At 39.3% G+C, this 13329-nt stretch overlaps 1 protein-coding gene across 1 annotated transcript in view; it reads left to right on the plus strand.

The window, feature by feature from the left end:
- The first annotated feature begins 117 nt into the window (after positions 1-117).
- lhfpl2a (LHFPL tetraspan subfamily member 2a) overlaps positions 118-13329 on the plus strand; it is a 53896-nt gene continuing 40684 nt past the window's right edge. The window contains exon 1 of the mRNA XM_051938741.1: positions 118-316. The gene's annotated coding sequence lies outside the window, so the exon portion shown is untranslated. The remainder of the gene's footprint in view (positions 317-13329) is intronic.

Raw genomic sequence — 13329 nt, forward strand, 5'->3', positions numbered from 1 at the left:
ACAGATTTGACCGTGATGAAGTGCTGATCTGTGGCCAGCCCTGCTTCATTCTCATCAGGGGGAGGCCGGGCTGCTGGCGGTGGGAGGGGCTAACGGAGCTGCAGTCACTCCCATCAGGATCTGTCTGGGCTCAGAGGACGGAGCCATTCATTCTTCTGCGGTCCGGGCAAAACGTGGAGGAGGATGAAGCCACTGTGAGGGAAAGAAAGAAAAAAGAAGAAGAAGAAGAAATCAAGCCAGGATCGAGCTGCACAAACCTCGGAGAAGACGCGAGAAGATCCTCCAACTTTCCGACTGACTGAGCCAACACTTCCACGTAAGTATCTGCGCCTCAAAGGCAACGTTTGACTTTTTTTTTTAAACTCCGACAATGGAGACGTTATTCCTCTCCAGACCAGCCTGTAGCATGTCGGTCACACATGTAGAAACTTTCACCCAAATATCTCCACATTCGTACTGTTTCCTCTCAGAGCTCTGTGGGGGAAACTCGTGGCAGTAAAGCACACTGATGCTTTGCCAGCCACTCATCAGTCCGTTTAATCCACATATGTGTGTTTTACACCTTTATTGAAACTTTTCCAGCACTTGATTCAATAAAATAGGTATATATAGGAGCAGATGCGTGTTTTATGTCATCAAAAGTCTTGGTTTGTCTCATTAGCGGTTAGAAAACTCAAAATATTCAATTTACTTCACTGTTTTTAGTGAAAAGCTGCAAGTTTTCAAACTGACATTCGCATATTTGAAACATATGAAACACTAGACTCTTGTTTGGTCTTTAAATTGTCACAAAATGATGATAACTGTCACAGATGTCGAGTTTTCCTAACAAATATTCAATTTATTGTACAGAAATTTCACACTGATGTTCACATATTTGCTTAAAAACTGACAATCTGAACAGTTTGCAGCTGTGATTAAAATAATCAAACCTAGTTGTAGTCCTCGTTTGAATTTTAAAACATCATTTATCGCTGTGTATTATCTGGCTTCTTGTACAATGTGTGCTGAGTGTTATCAAAAAGACACATATGTGGAACATTAAATCTCTCGATTTGTCTCAAAACTGTCAGAAAACTGTGAGAAAAGTCACACATTTTTTATATGCCCAGCAGATATTCAGTTTACTCTCACAAATTGGACAGAAAAGGAGCAAATCCTCACATTAACATTCACATATTTGCTTGTAGAAACCTCAACTGCACTGTTTGCAACTGTAATGAAAATAATCAGCTCTGTAGCCTTTATTTTATGTCTTTTTATACCGTGTGTGCTGTTATTCATTAAGTGTGATGTAAAGGCGCACATATGAAGCATTAAAATTCCCATTAAAAGGGAGTTTTTCCTTCCACTGTTGCCAAAAAGTTTGCTCAAAGGGAATTGTTTGGTTTTGCTGGGTTTTTCTCTGTAATATAAGATAATAATATCTTGACTTTACATGTGGAGCACCCTGCAACGACTTTTCAAACTTGTTGGATCTTTAAATTGTCAGAAAATGATAAGAAATGTCACAAATGTCTTGTTTGTCCAACAGTCTAACAACCAAACATTCAGTTTACCATCAGCTCATTGTCTTCACTCTCAAATAGTCAGGTTTACTTTTTCCTTTAAAATGTCCCATGAAAAGCATCATTAACCCTGAACACCTGATCCATGCGCGGATTTCCTCTGTGTCAGTGAGCATATTTGAAGGTCTAAGGTTGCTCTGCCTTTGTGACTTCAGGAAAAAGTCTGTCAGCGGTCGTGACAAAGTGCCACGCAGATCCTTGTCTTGTTTTCATGTTGTGTTTCAACGGTAAACCTGAGAACCGGTTCCCACCTGAACCAGTGTTTGTATGTGAAAGGGAAAGGTCTCCTGGGGGCAGATGCCTTTTCATATATATGACCACCATATAGCCCGCTTCAGACACGAGATATGTGACTTTGCTGCTTCATCAGGGTCACTTTTATTGTTTCTCACAGCTTTATTCAGACATATGGAGCCAGAGTACAATATGTGTTATTCACAAAAGATGGGATGGTATACAGTGTTATGTGCCGTTAGATCCTGTCTCCATTTTAAGTAAGTTATAAATGTGCACAGCTTTCTGTCTGTTTGGACAATCTTATTACTATTGCTGTTATCTGACAATCCGAGTTTGTCTGTCTGTTGGCAACATTATTCAAACATGGATTTACGGATTTGGATTAAATGTTTAGGGAACACCAGAAATGACACGACGACCAAGCGATTAGATTTTTGGCAGTGATTTGACTTATAATCTGGATCCACGGACTTTTAAAAAGATTTCAGCCATCAGAAATGATACGATTGAGCAGCCTTGGTGGAGTACTGCACTCTCTGAGTGTTTTTCTAGTTACTCCGCTAAGGAATGCAGCGGGGTTATGTGACAATCAGTGTTGATGTGTCTGTTTGTTAGCTACATTACTGTAAAACGGACAAACGGATTTGGATTAAATTTTCAGGGAAGGTCAGAAATGACACAAGGACCAAGTGATTATATTTTGGCAATGATGCAGCTTATAGTCGGGATCCATGGATTTGTTAAAGGTTTCTGTATCCTTGCGAGATAGCGGCTTGGCGTCACTGTAACTATGACAGCAAGTGAACACTACGTCAGCTGCCTGCTGCTCACATGATTGCGATCCTACTACAAATTGATTGCTGCGGACCACACATTTTTTTCAAAGACTTCATTAGTTTGAAATCATGTAATGTCTGAGCAGCCTTGGCGGAGTACTGCGCTCTTTGCTTTACTAGTATTGATCCTGCTGCTGTCTGATGCTGCACTTATTTAATTAACTCGGAGAAAAGACTCCTTCAAACAGCTGGAAGCAACAAACTAAACTTCCGTACTTGTTGACATTTTGTCAAAAGCTGGATGACATCTGGAGTTCCATTAATCCGACCTGTTACAGAGGCTGTCTTTGTTGTGGTAAAGTTTTGTTTTCATGGACGTTTCAGTTTGTATCAGATATGAAATTCAAGAGCAAAGTAAATGAGAATTGTGTTTTGTTATTTTGGTCTTGTGTTATCTGTGAAGTATATTGACCAATATTGGAACCAAAATGAAGAAAAAGCCTGATTCAAGTCACTTCACTCAATTCAAAATATGTCTTTTCTTTTGTGCATGTCTGTCCATAAATGTCATTGTGTGCAATTCACACTTAAACTGTTGTGGGGTTAGAAGTAAGATTGCTATTGCAAGTTTTACAGAAACGTGAGCGGGATGCAGACATGAAACTAGCATGTTCAGATGCTGTCAGATTAACAGAAAGGTTGCATGTATAAAAGAGGCTTGTAATTAAGTTTTCCATAAGGAAAACTCTACTTTCCTCATATGTGATGCTCTTTATTGCAGTGTTGTGTTGTTGTCACTAGTTGATCGAGGCTGGAAACATGGTTGTGGCTCTCTGCTAACACTACAGGTATTACTTTTTTTTGTAGTTTTCTTGTTGCTAATTCATTGTGCTAAACTCTGGTACTTTATTGTTTTGCTGTCACTTTTACAGCTGTGAGGTTGGCCCAATGCCGCAACTGTGTGGTCTCCGGTTTATATTCTGTAATTAGGTTGAGCCATTTCTTTGTAATTTCTGCTTTTTTTTAAAGGCACGCAACTGAGCTTCAGATGTTTAATGATGCTTAGGTCATCACTGAGTGAGCATTAAAGATGGCGGTTGCTGTCAGGGGTTGCCAGTGGTTTGAGCTATAAGTGCCAGTGCACGTGGTCCCTCAGGGCCTTGTGTTTGGCCCATTAAAAAAGCCCGAGCTTCCTTCGTTATGAGCCAGCAGAACTTTTCCTCCTTTCTTTCATTTATGCCACAAGAAAAGCAAAAATACATGCATTTTTCTCGGCCTTGGCAGCCTGACAGCGCAGATGCTTTGGAAAACTCCATTCCTAAACAGGATGGTAAACTTTCAAAGCATGGAAACAAAATATCACCAGCTTCCCTTTTTGCCTGGTGCAGATGATGCAGTTGCATTTAATGCACATTACAAAAACATAAAACAAAAGTTTAACTGCTTACCCGTTCACGCAGACCACATGTCTGTGTTTCGTGCCTCTTTGATGGCAGTGCTTTTGTCATTAATCCAGGATCTTGGCTATAGTTTGTGGGATTGGTCAGTATATTTCTCCTGGAATGAGGACTATTCAGTGGGGGATTTGATCTACATCTTCTCCAAGCATTTTTAGCCTAAATAAACACTTACTTTTATACATCTGTGAGTGTAAATATTGCTGAGTGGCCTGCTGATGGAAATCAGAGCTGGGCACTATCAGTGTGTGCTTGAAACCAGAGCCAGGTCCACAGTGTCACCATGACCTGAGTGTGAAATCCACTAATTTGAACGGCTGCTCTTGTGTCAAAGGTTAAACCAGATGACTCCAGCCGGCTGGGACTAACATCTGGAATAAAGTTTGTTACAGCAAAGCCCCACTGTGGAAATCCTCCAGTGTAGATGGCCCAGATAACAAGGCCAGTTTATTTGCAGCGTACTTCATTGGACTACTGTATCTGCTGCACTTGTACGTGGAGTTAGGTCATTCACTCTCACATCTGTTTTTCACCATCTTTTTCTGGGTCATTATTTCACCCTGCGGTATTCTTTTGTCTCAGTGAGCGCGGTCAATAAAACGCTCAACAGGAGCATCCAGGAAGTGCTCTAATGAAACCAACACATACGCAGATTTGATTTAATATGTGTCTTGTTGCCCTAAAGATTGTTTATTTCGCTGTAAAATTGACGTAATGTGAGGAAGGCAGTCTTAAAATTCAGACAAATCCAAACTGGGTCACATTACGTTATAAGGTTTTCCATTCCAAGCTTCTAAAAGGAGTGTTTCTGAGTGAATTAAAAGCAGCCGTTTGTCCGAGTTTGTTTCTTTTTTTTATGGAGCTGCTTCAGAGATGGGCCATTTGACCGGTTCTGGAAAAGTCTGTGTCACAGTCTGCTCAGCACAGAGGAGGAGGAAAGCATCCGAGAGGCTTTTGTTCTCTGGCATTTTCTGCTGTTGTCTTATAACTGTCACTATTGAATCAAAGAATACGTTCCAATTATATAGAACTAGCATGCAATTACTTACGATTAATCGAAATGCAGACTTTAACCTTCTAAACCCAAATCAATTTCTGGGCGTTTTTTTTTTTTTTTTTTGCTCGTGTCACATTTTTTCCTCACTGTGGGCTCTGTTTCACCACAATATAAAGTTCTGTACCTCTGGAAACAGCACAGCAGTGACTAGAAGTAGAGAGAACTCCACAGTGTCTTTTCTGCAGCCTAACGTAAATAATAATGTGATAAAAATGACCAACAATGCCATACATATTTTACGCCTTACATTTTTACAACCTCAAGAAACTTGATGTTTCTCTCTGGAAAGGTATTTCACCATGCTGAATGTATCTTCCAACAACTTCCTGACACCTTGTACTGCTTTTGAGTTTTGCTGCATTCATTTAGTTGCTCAAATGTGTTTAATTTGCCTCTATCTGCTCTGTGCTCTGTGGATGGAAAAGTTGCTGAATTTTGGTCACATTGCTGTTGGCTGCAGCTTAATCAGTCATGGCTGTCTAGTTCTGTCAGTTTTTTTTATGTTTTTTTATTTTTTTTAACCAAATCAGATCACTGCAAACAGTTTATTTTTGGCAAATGAAGTGATTTTACTTTAATATCACGATTTCAAGCTTAGATTTGTTACATTTTTCCAGGGAAACGTCAGTCACAGATGATTAGTTCTGGATTTTTTTGTATTTGAAGTTTTTAGCTCTGTTTTATATTATAATTTTGACAATTTTTACAAAATAGCGTGCCGTTCAAACCTGCTGGCTGTTTTTTTTTTTTTTTTTTTAATTCAGAGGGTGGATGTGATGACCTCTCTTGTGAGGAATCTTGTTTCTTTTGTTGCTCTGAAACTACTAATTTAGCTCTAAACCCTCCACAGCCCTCTGTGACAAAACTTCCTTGCTCTCGACATGCGTCCCCCTCCCCTCCACGCTGCACTGTAGGGCAGTCATGCACACTGATTAGATTAGGCAGCGCTGCAGCTAATCACCCTTCTCTCTGCCCTCCCCTGCTATTCTTTGCTCTCCTGGTCACCCTATTTTTCCTCCGACTCTGCCCCGTCCTCCAGACCTCCCTGTGGTTCCTGGAGATGAGCCTCTCCTGGGGGTACATCTGCCTCCAGCGGCTCTCCTGCCTGCTGTTTACGGGGGAAATCAGCATGGCGGGGTCCTGGCAATAACAAAGCCCTCGCCCTGCAACTTGTCTGGAAAGAAAGAGACATCCAGAGAAATGAATGACTCGTGGAGGGGGTAGCGGGGGGTGGCGAGGACCCTGCTGTTGGGTGAAATGAGGAGAAAGAATCTGCGGTGGGTTTTGTTCCTTTGTGGCGAGCTGGGGGTCAGTCTCAGGGGAATGGACGGCAGACAGACGGAGGTTTCTGCAGCTGCATGGCCTCCAGCGCTTTATCTTATCCCTGAGCAACTGCAGGCTCATTAAACTGGGCTGCTTGTGCTCAATGTTCACTTCAGTTTATGTCTCCTGTTTTTCTCCCTGCCATCCCTCCCTCTATTCCCCCCCCCCCCCCCCCACTTTACTAGCAAATGTTGTATCAGACATGCTTGAATATTGATTAAACTGGAACAGGAGTCAGTCAGGGACTCAGCCTCACAGCTGTATGCTAATGCTGAAAGGGTATGACCCACCACAATAGGTGGCCTGTGTGTAATGCGCGATAAGGCGGTATCATATGTTCAGTTTGGTCATGGAAAAGGATTTTAGCTGGGTGAACGAGATAAGTCTAGATTGTGCATTGTGTTGGTGTGATTCGCTTTCATGTTCCAGCCAGTTCATATTAGAGAGAGACAACAATGACTTCAAATAGATGAATGAATTATTACCTGTTCCAACTCTGTGTCTGAAAAATATGCTCCAGTGCAGCTAAACTACATTATGAAAGAAACACGTTTTCACACAGAAAGCTAAGACTGTGATGTATTAGAAGTTTGAAAGAACATAGAGGGGTGGCAGAATTCTGGTCCTTCTTAGACTAAAGTTTCATTTTTCTTTTTAGTTTTCGCTTATCATTTGGTCAGGTTCAGGCATGGTTAGGTTTGGCTGACACATCACAAGCCATCGCTGCATGCTAGAAGGTTTTTTGAAGTACTAAAATAACTTGGTTAGATTTAGAAAAATATATTAATTTGTGTTAAAATCATGTTTGAAGTTTCTTCTCCATTTTCTGGGTTCCCAGGATGATGAATCCCACCCCATCGAGTACATGATTGCTTGGCTGAAAAGGAGCAGCAATAAAGCAATAAAAGAAATGACAAAAGTTATGGCAAGCCATTTGTACATGTAACTAAACTCGATGTGCATTGCAGATTTTCAGTTCTTTCTAGTCAAAAAGAGCATCAAGATATTCACATCATCTTCTTCCAGGACAAATGACATCACTTTCACCATTTATGTGTTTCTCATTACAGATATCTGCACTTCATCTGCAGATATCAGCAATGTGAACTGTGGATATCTGTAACTGAATTAGGCCTAGCTGTAATTCACTAAGAAATATCCTTATATTTGAAAGAAAAGCTGTTTTTTTTCGATAAAGGTAACACTAAATGAATCAGAAATACAGTCTAGACATTGTTAATGTGGTAAATGACTATTCTAGCTGGAGACAACTGATTTTTAATGGGATATCTACATAGGAGTACAAAGGAACATTTCCAGCAACCATCACTCCTGTGTTCTAATGCTACATTGTGTTAGCTAATGGTGTTGTCGTCAATGTCTTGACTATATTTTCTATTCATTTTGCAACTCATTTGATGAATAAAAGGGTGAGTTTTCATGGAAAGCATATCAACATTTCTGTAAATCCCTTCATTTCAACATATTTACATTTTTGGATACGTTTAATTAAGTTTGAAGTTAGTCAGAATGATGTTTTAGCTTTCTCAAACTACAATTGTGACTACTTAAAATGTAATTCCTGATATCTTAAATTAGAGATGTAATTGGTGAAATTACATTTTAGATGTCTTTAGTTATGTCAGACGCTCTGGCAAGTTGGAGGTGGTGGCAGCTTGCTTTTCAAACATGCTACAGTGCTGCAACTGTAGCAACATTTGACAGCTGTGTATCTGACATGTTAGTGAAGCTTACACTTAATTTCACACAAATACATTCAAAAATACATTTTGCTTGTTTTAAAGAAATGTGACAGTAGCGAACTGTTGTTTTAAGGAACAATTTCTTTGCTTTAAGGCTTGTTTTCCTCTGCCTCCATCCTTTATGCTATGCTATGCTATGCTATCCTGACAGCTTGCTGACTTTATGTTTACATTTGTCTCTCAGCAAGACAATAAATGAGCTTATTTCCCAAACATTTTGAACTATTGCTTTAATAAAATGTCCTCTGAAAGCTTACTTTGTCCAAAAAGCAATTAAAGAACCACTATTTTCCAAATTGCAGTCATATGAAACAGATAAAATGAGCCAATTCTCACTGAGAAGCTGCAATTATTTTGAATGATTTCATCACTAGGTCAAAATAGATGTGCTCTTTTGTTTATACAAAATAGTATCTGTAGTCTTTAGTGGGTTGTCAGTTGACTCAATTCCCATTCTGTGATTCATCCACTTGTTTTATTTTCAGTATTACTCAAAAAATCCTTTTTTCCTCTTCGTCATACTGGTCCTTGGTCAGGTTCTTTCACTTTCATGTTTGCTGCTAAATCCCAACAGGACTCAGAAATCCTCTAGCCGCCCTGAGCCATGTAGCTTGCGGCCACAGCTCTGATTTTGTCTGTTTGACTCCTGGTTTCGGCAGCACCATGGAAACCGTATTTTGGTTTGGACTGGCAGACTGTCACTGATCATTATCACCAGTGAACCCTGGTACTCAGAGCTCAGCAGCTCCAGCGGCTGTAACACGCTTGCCTGGCCTTGGCAGACCCAGTTTTCACAGAGGTGACTCATGCTGAATATACAGCAGCTTTCACCTAATCTTGCTCACAGTACTGACTGTGTTCACAGTAAATGACTGTTGGCCCCCTCTGTTACAGTTGCTATGTCGTCAGCCTTTTAGTTTTGCATGCAGTTTGCAGCAGTATACCTCTTTTTCTTAGTAACTTGTGAAAACAATGTGTCTTTGATTCCACACAGAGGTGGAAAAAAGCAAACTTGTAATTTCCAGTCTGCAGCCGTTGGCTTTTTACAGTTGAAATGACAACCGTCACTGACAGATTTCACAAACTGTTGCTACTAGTTATTTAGGCTGATGTTCATCCGTCAGTTGTTTAAAACTGCTGTGACCCATGGACTTTTTATTGTTTCCGGCTGAATCATTTTAAAACAAGAATCTTGTAAAAGAGGTTTTAAATATCCACTTGATGGCTACATAAAGGATACAGTAATTAAAGGCTAAACGCTAAAGCTAACATGACCAGAAGGCAAGGAAAAAAGGAATTATGCCCCTGTCAGATGCTAGTGTAGCACCGTCTTTTACAGAAAAATTAATACTTGTTGCTGTCCATGCATTATTGGAAAAAATAGGATTTCACTATTGCAGTTAAGAGTCTGGAACAAAAATTTAAGAATTTAGAATTGAAACAGAATTTAGAAACCTTTTGTTTGCATGTTATCACTTTTAACATTCTAAAAAATATTTTGGGATGGCATTCGTTGGCCAAACATAACGCTATCTCAGCTAACGTTAGCAGGGGTTTCAATGCAAAGCGGGACACAGCTGCTAACGTTAGCTTACAGGCTGACAGAATATTTTCCAAATAAATGCACTATTTATGTATGGAGCAATTTTAAAGTGTCATGTCAAAATAAATATAGATTAGTAGTTTCATTAAGTTATTTTTGACCTTGGAGATACAGTAACTTTGTTACAGTTAGTATTCAGATATTTGTACACGTAGAGACTCGTGAGATGTATCACCAAATTAAATCACATATTAATAATAAATTAAATACACTACCGTTCAAAAGTTTGAGGTCACAGTTTCATGTTTTCCATGAAAACTCACTCACTCACTCACTCACTTTTATTCATGTGCTAGCATAACTGAACAAGGGTTTTCTAACCATCAATTAGCCTTTCAACACCATTAGCTAACACAATGTAGCATTAGAACACAGGAGTGATGGTTGCTGGAAATGTTCCTCTGTACCTCTATGGAGATATTCCATTAAAAATCAGCCGTTTCCAGCTAGAGTAGTCATTTACCACATTAACAATGTCTAGACTCTAGAGTGTATTTCTGATTCATTTAATGTTGTCTTCATTGAAAAATACAGCTTTTATTTCAGAAATAAGGAGCATTCATGAGCACAACAACAGCACAGCAGCTGTGTTTCTGCAGTGATCCACAACAGCATCTGTGTATATCCATGTTAAGCTTAATACGATAGTTAGGTAGCCCATAAAGTAGGCAAACACTGTTTCATCCAGTCCTTACTTTGCTCTTGTGTTTTTTGATTTGGAGGCTGAAAGGTTTAGCGACCAATTTCAGTGGGTTTAGTGTAAAACCTTTGAAACCTATGATTAAACATCTCCACTGATCTTCAGTTTGAGGCCCTGGTCGTCGAGCAGAGGTCTACCTAATGGTCCGTCCAGCTGTGAAGTGATTTGTGGAGTGAGGACTCTCCAGGTGAGGGTGACCGCTCAGACAGACTGTCCCGGTAATGTTACAGCACCTGTGGGACCACACAGACATGCATGATTCAGTGCAAAAAAAAAGATTTTTGCTGCAAGATTTTCTCCAAGTGGTTTGTGGGTGAATTAAGACATTTTATGCCACAAGAAAGAATCGGTCAGACTATGACTTCAGACGAGATTAAACAATTCACCCCAAAGCTCCTACTGTAACACTAAGCTGATATAAACAGTCTTAACCCGCTGAATAACTGCCAGTGGGTTTAAAGACATTTGATCTTTAAAGGTCTGCAAGATTACACCTCTTACCAGAGCCAGTAACTGTTAAAACAGAAAGAATTTTCAACTGTTGGACAGTCTTGGAACAACTTGTGTGAGGTGCAGTTCTATCAGGAAAATGACCCAAATCTAAACTTAAAAGAGTAAAAATAGTAAAACCACTGTATTTACGTCTCATTAAAACATGCTAAAAAACAATAAAACAATGGCACTAAAATGATTCTGTGAAAACCAAAAAATTCGGTGTTCCTCATCCCAACTAGGAGGCCATGACTGGTTCCGTTGTGATCAAAAGTCACATGATGAAAATTCAAGGATGTTATGGTTGAACTGAGCTGCACTGCAAGAAGTGGTTACACAGAGCCAATAGGAGACAAGTATGAACTCCAATTTTTTTTTAAAAAAAGTAGAGCTTTAACCCCTCTGTTGTCCTCATTTATGGGCATCAAAAAATTGTTTCTTTGTCTAAAAAAATCCAAAAATTCAGCAAAAAAATTCCCCAAATTTCTGAAAATTTGCAAAACTTTTAGGAAGAAAATTCCAATAATTCCTTAAAAGTTTCCCTTACAAGTTTTATTTAAAAAAAATCCCCAAATGTGGCAAGAAGTTCTTGTACATATTTTCCAAAAAAAATAGTAAAAATCTTCCCAAAAATCTTCTCTAAAAAATATCTAAAGTGATTACATATATATCAGTGAAACTTCTAATATTTTCTTTAGAACATTCAGAACCATTTTTTAACCTTTCTTTTTTCCACCAAAAAATGTTAAAAATTTCCCAAAAATGTTGAACTTGTGGTCATCAGAAGTTTCACTGTGAAAATGTTTTTTTCCCCCCCACATTTTCAAATTTTAAAACCAGTCAATTTTGACCCGCAGGATGACACGAGGGTTAAATATCTTTAGCATGTAGAGGGAGCATTTTTCCCAATATTGGTAACAAAAATGTTGCACATGTCATTTCTAAGTTTCTTTAAATGATTGTAAAATAAATAAATTCTTATTTTTTATTATTTATGGCAGTAAAATTTTGCCATACTGCACAGAAGACATGTTCGAGTTCTCTCTATTTCTAACCATTGCTGTGCTGTTTCCAATGAGATGCACAACTTTATATTGCATTGAAAAATGAACCCACAGTGTGTAAAATACTAACCGGAGCAGAAAACAGCCAGACACTCCTTGGGGTTCAGACGGTTAACTGAATTTAAGCATGGCTAGTTCCTGCAGCCACAGGTTTGTCATCAGACACATCCTGTCTGATTCAATCTCAGGTATAATCGGCAGCGACATGGCTCCAGTTAAATAAACACCAACACAGGTCAGATCAAAGTCAGCTCCCTTCCTATCCTGACACCTCTCTGCTGTCTAAATTTAATTCATGTTTGCTAGAAAAGCACCTACGCAACAATAGTTTCTCTGCAGTTCCAAGTCTGCACTCAGTTCTGTCTTTAGTTGACCTTTGCTTTGACCCCAAGGCCTTTACAAAACATGCATATTTGCTTTGGAGAAAACAAAAAGAATGCAGGGAATGAGGCATTTCAGTGTTTGCTCTTGCCATTTAGGGGGCGGCCCTCCATAGCTAAGTGGTATTTGCCATCTGAAGACGGCGGGGATTATGGTGTCGCTCTCTGCATGAGGAGAGTAAACACAGGCATGAGAAAAGAGACTCATAGAAGGATTTAAGAACAGCTGATTGAGGCAGAGACGAGGCATAAAGGAAGCAAAGTTCAGTGAGCTAAACAGTTAAGGAGATGTTAAAGAGAAAGAGAGTAAAAGGTAGAAAATAAGACAGAAAGAAAGTTAAGGTAAGGCTTTTGTTTCTCAGTAAACTAGATCGGTGCTGGGTCAGACATCTGTGATCCATCTTCCAACTAGCTGCCCCACAGATCACTCACTCTGAGGGGCACCACGTTTCAAATGGCTGCCTCTGACCTCCATCCATTCATCGGTCCATCTGTCAGCTTCCCTTTTCTTACTATCAATATTTAACCTTTTATACACATAGTTTGTTTTAAATGTCTTCTCTTTGCTCTGCCAAAACACAGCCTGCAGTTCAGCTGAATAATCCTAGATTTTCGTCGTGATTGTTGGTTACAAGCTGGTAAGTCATCAATGGCATGAATATTTAGTTTTTCATATTTTGACAGCGTATCTTGTGCCCCAGGACAACGTAAATGCAAGAAATGTGGCACTTCAAAAAGGAATATATTGGGGTTTTGGAGGATTCTTAGCAAATAAGACACTTAAAGATGCTATCTTGTGGTTTAGGACACTTTAATTGTGAGAACCTGATGCTTTTCATGCACTTACATCAACAAAATTTAATATTTTTCATTTTTTAAACTCAGATTCGGATAAGTTTTCTGATAGAA

The sequence above is a fragment of the Acanthochromis polyacanthus genome, chromosome 18 (genome assembly GCF_021347895.1).
Source record: "Acanthochromis polyacanthus isolate Apoly-LR-REF ecotype Palm Island chromosome 18, KAUST_Apoly_ChrSc, whole genome shotgun sequence".
NCBI classification, from domain to species: Eukaryota; Metazoa; Chordata; class Actinopteri; family Pomacentridae; genus Acanthochromis; species Acanthochromis polyacanthus.